The sequence below is a fragment of the Bombina bombina genome, chromosome 10 (genome assembly GCF_027579735.1).
Source record: "Bombina bombina isolate aBomBom1 chromosome 10, aBomBom1.pri, whole genome shotgun sequence".
In the NCBI taxonomy this organism is placed as follows: domain Eukaryota; kingdom Metazoa; phylum Chordata; class Amphibia; order Anura; family Bombinatoridae; genus Bombina; species Bombina bombina.
The window spans coordinates 332,264-337,388 of record NC_069508.1 but is presented as its reverse complement, the minus strand read 5'-3'; positions in this window follow the sequence as shown (position 1 = coordinate 337,388).

Sequence of the window (5,125 nt, the reverse complement as noted above, 5' to 3'; positions counted from 1 at the left end):
ACTACATATTAGTAGTTTCAAGTAGCAAGAGTTAGCACACTGGACCAATATTCACGATTCTAATCCTATTTCATCTCATCTCTCTACAGAGTATGTCTTCCTGCTTCTACCTAACTGACTGCTTTAAACGCCCCTTTAATCTGTTCTAGGACTCCTCTGGTTAACCATTTTCTCTGTCTCCATTTTGTCTACCTGGAATCATTTTATCTGTATATGTCTAAACTTATTCAGCCTTTCACCCCACCCCCCCCTCTCTAATTTGCAAGTGTGTAATTCCTGCTAGCTAAAACTGCCTGTAACAGCTGCCTAGAATCATTTCAATCACTTCTCACTCCTACATATGGAGAAGGCTTAAGGCTCATTTTGGGCCGATGCTCTCTGATCTAAGTAAGCTCTCTGTTGCAAAGTAGCAAGAGTTAGCACACTGAAGTTAGAAACTGGAGGGTTGAAACTGCAGACCAACTAACAGGTAAACTTAATAACTATACTTCTACACAATGCTTTCTATGCCTTTTCTGCTCTCTCTGTCTTCCCTTCTCATAAAAGTCACTGCATGTCCCTATAACAACCATCCCCACACTATCCAATATCCCCCCTCCCTTCTCTCATCCCCTATGCTGTCCTCTCATGAACTACTTTGTTTCCTTAAAACTCTTCCCCTCTAACTCTCCCTGTGTCTAATCATACCGCTCCTACAAATCTCACTCTCACCTTCTGTCTCTCTCACTGCTACTACTGCTTGCTGCTGGTGATGTCTCTCCTAACCCTGTCCCTGCAACAATCACCACACTTTTACACTCTCGCTCCATCTCCCACTGCAAAAATCCTAGGTCACGCAATACCAACAATCTCATCTTAATTAACACACAGCGCCTAACCCCTCCCTTTTCTTGTGCCCTCTGGATTGCTTGCTCCGTCTTTAACAAGCTTACAACTGTTCACGACCTGTTTGTTTCCAACGCTTTCAACCTCTTAGCTATTACTGAAACCTGGCTATCTTCCTCTGACACTGCTTCCATTGCTGTTCTCACACATGGTGGTCTTCACTTTAGCCACACACCTAGGCCAGGTGAGAGACACGGTGGCGGTGTTGGCATCTTACTCTCCCCCTCCTGCTCCTATCAGTACCTATCCCCCATTTCCATCTCTTCCTCTTCTTCCCTTTGAAGTCCACTGCATTCGCCTTGTTCTCCCCCTCTCTCTCTCAGAGTGGCAAGTTATCTATCGCCCCCCTGGACCAACTTCCCAATTCCTTGACAACTTTGCTGCCTGGCTTCCTTAATTTCTCTCCACAATACACCTGCTCTAATTCTAGGGGACTTCAATATCCCCATTGACAACCCATCTGCCCCTGCCTGCCTCTAAACTTCTCTCACTCACTAACTCCTTCGGCCTGTCACAATCCACCCTATTCCCTACCCACCGCAAAAGGACACTCAATTGATCTGGTATTCTCCTATCTCTGCTCTCTCTCTAAATGTTGCATGTCGCCCATTTCCATCTCAGACCACCATCTGCTCACCTTTAATCCTAATATAGATACTAACCTACTTCCCCCTCTCGCCCCCCGCACCAGCAGAAATCTGCACACTGTGGACGCTCCCCAACTCTCCAATCTTATTCAACTACGCCTCCCCCTCACACTTCCACGATATCTTGCCCTGACCTTGCTATAACCCACTATAACAATACTCTCTCTGCTGCACTTGACACTCTCGCTCCCACCCCAACCTCGCAAAGCCCCACGTCGTCAGCTCCAACCCTGGCACTCCCAACAAACGCGTCACCTACAAAAATGCTCCCGCACTGCTGAGCGTGCCTGGAGGAAATCCCGCTCTGAACATGATTTCATGCACTATAAGTTCATTCTCTACTCTTACACCTCTGCCCTTCGCTTAGCTAAGCAAACCTACTTCTCCTCTCTTATATCCACTCACCCCTCAAACCCTTAAAAGACTCTTCTCTATTTGTCAGCTCCTCTCCTCTACCCACCTGCACCACCCCCCCTCATCTGCATTCAGTGCTCAAGACCTTGCTGACTATTTTCTCAATAAAACACTTGCAATCCGAGGAAACATCCCAACACAAACCTGCAATCTCCCAACTCCGCTCCCAGTCACCCCCTCTGCCACTCTCTGCACCCTCCTCCCAACCACTGACAGTGAAGTGGCTTCCCTTTTGTCTTCCTCACACCTCACTACCTTCCCACTTGACCCCTATTCCCTTCACATCTTAATCCCTCCTCTGTCCACCACCCTCACTCCGGCTCTTACTCACATATTTAACCTACTCCCTTCTACTGGCTCATTCCCTGCCTCCTTCAAACATGCGAAGGTCACCCCCATCTCAAAAAAACCCTCCCTCGACCCTAACTCCCCTGCAAACTACCGCCCCATATCACTGCTCCCACTTGCTTCAAAACTCCTTGAAAAACTAGTTTTCAAATCGCCTAACCCACTTCCTGTCCTCCAACTCATTGCTCGACTCCCTGCAATCTGGCTTCTGTTCCCAAACACTCAACTGAAAACTGCCCTCACCAAGGTTACTAACGATCTCCTTCTCTGCTAAAACAAAGGCTACTACTCTATACTCATCTTACTGAACCTATCTGCTGCCTTTGACACTGGTGACCATCCCCTTCTCCTACAGTCTCGCAGTTCTCTTGGGTCTCTGTGACACTGCCCTCTCCTGGATTCACTCTTATCTCTCTAACAGATACCTTCTCAATCTCTTTTGCTGGTGACTCCTCCTCTCTATTTGCCCCTGTCTGTTGGAGTACCTCAAGGCTCTGTCCTGGGTCCTCTACTCTTCTCTATTTACACTTCTTCACTAGGTAAACTTGTCAACAGCTATGGCTTCAGCTATCACCTCTATGTTGATGATACCCATATCTACCTTTCCACCCCTGCCACTCTCTCCTTCTGTCAACTCTCACATCAGCGACTGCTTTATCTGGCATTTCCTCCTGGATGGCCTCTCACCACCTAAAAATAAATATGTCCAAGACCGAACTACTTCTAATTCCCCCCTCTAGCTCCACTCCAGTCTCTAATTTTTCTATCCACTGTGGCGGCACCACTATCTCCCCATCACCCCAAGTCCGCTGCCTCGGAGTCACGCTTGACTCAAATCTGTCCTTCATTCCCCACATCCAACTGCTCTCTTCATCCTGCCGAACCACCTACGCAATATCTCCAAAATTCGCACCGTTTCTGAGTGCTGAAACTATCAAACAACTCATCCACTCCCTGGTAATTTCCCAACTTGACTACTGTAACAACTTACTAACTGGCCTCCCTCTCTCCCGCCTCTCTCCCCTCCAATCCGTCCTAAATGCATCTGCCAGACTAATCCACCTCTCTCAACGCTCTGTTTCTGCTGCACCTCTCTGTGAGTCCCTTCACTGGCTCGCCATTCACAACAGAGTCAAATTCAAAATTCTCACCCTGACCTACAAAGCCCTCACCAATGCTGCCCCACCCTACCTGTCCTCACTCATCAACAAATATACTCCTGCCGTCCCCTAAGGTCCCAACAACGACCTGCTTCTTGGCATCCTCTACCATCACCTCCTCTCATTCTAGACTACAGGACTTCTCTCGTGCGGTACCAACCCTCTGGAACGCACTTCCTCGAGATGTCAGACTTGCCCCTAACCTCTCCTCCTTTAAACGTTCCCTAAAGATCTTTCTGTTCAGGGAAGCTTATCACCCGACTTATTAACAAACTAACCAATTAACTAACAGTTGCCCTCTATCTCCTCACTATATCATTCTCACCTCTGCAGTCCCCCACCCTCCTGTTTCCAATCCTCCTACCCATCTAGATTGTAAGTTCCCACGGGAACAGGGCCCTCAATTCCCCTGTATTTGTCTGTAAAATTTTGTGTCTTATCGTATTGTTTCTCCACTGTACTGTTATCCTTGTACCCATGGGTAAGCGCTGCAGAATCTGTTGGCGCTTTATAAATAAAGAATAATAATAATACATATAGCTGATCTATAGCTAGTACTGATGGTTTAAACATATAGCTGATCTACTAGCTAGTGCTGATGGTGTATTAATATTACATATGATTGATCTATAAGCTAGTACTGATGGTGTATTAATATAACATACTAGCTAACTTCTATGGCTAGTACTGATGGTGTATTAATAGTACATATGACTGATCTATAGCTAGTACTGATGGTGTATTAATACTATATATAGCTAATCTATGGCTAGTACTGATAGTGTATTAATATTACATATGATTGATCTATAGCTAGTACTGATGGTGTATTAATATTACATATAGCTAATCTATGGCTAGTACTGATAGTGTATTAATATTACATATGACTGATCTATAGCTAGTACTGATGGTGTATTAATACTACATATAGCTAATCTATGGCTAGTACTGATAGTGTATTAATATTACATATGATTGATCTATAGCTAGTACTTGTGGTGTATTAATATTGCATATAGCTGATCTATAGCTAGTACTGATGGTGTATTAATACTAATATAGCTAATCATGGCTAGTACTGATAGTGTATTAAATACATATGATTGATCTATGACTAGTACAGGTGTATTAATATTACATATAGCTGATCTATAGCTAGTACTGATGGTGTATTAATACTACATATAGCTGATCTATAACTAGTACTGATGGTGTATTAATATTACATATAGCTGTTCTATAGCTAGTACTGATGGTGTATTAATATTACATATGACTGATATATAGCTAGTACTGATGTATTTATATAACATATGACTGATCTATGGCTAGTACTGATGGTGTATTAATATTACATATAGCTGATCTATGGCTAGTACTGATGGGTATTAATATTACATATGACTTGATCTATAGCTAGTACTGATGGTGTTTAATATTACATATGGCTGATCTATAGGCTAGTACTGATGATGTATTAATATTACATATAGCTGATCTATGGCTAGTACTGATGGTGTATTAATATTAACATATAGCTGATCTAATGGCTAGTACTGATGGTGTATTAATACTACATATAGCTGATCTATGGTTAGTACTGATGGTGTATTAATATTACATATAGGTAATATATGGCAAGTACTGATGGTGTATTAATAATATTAT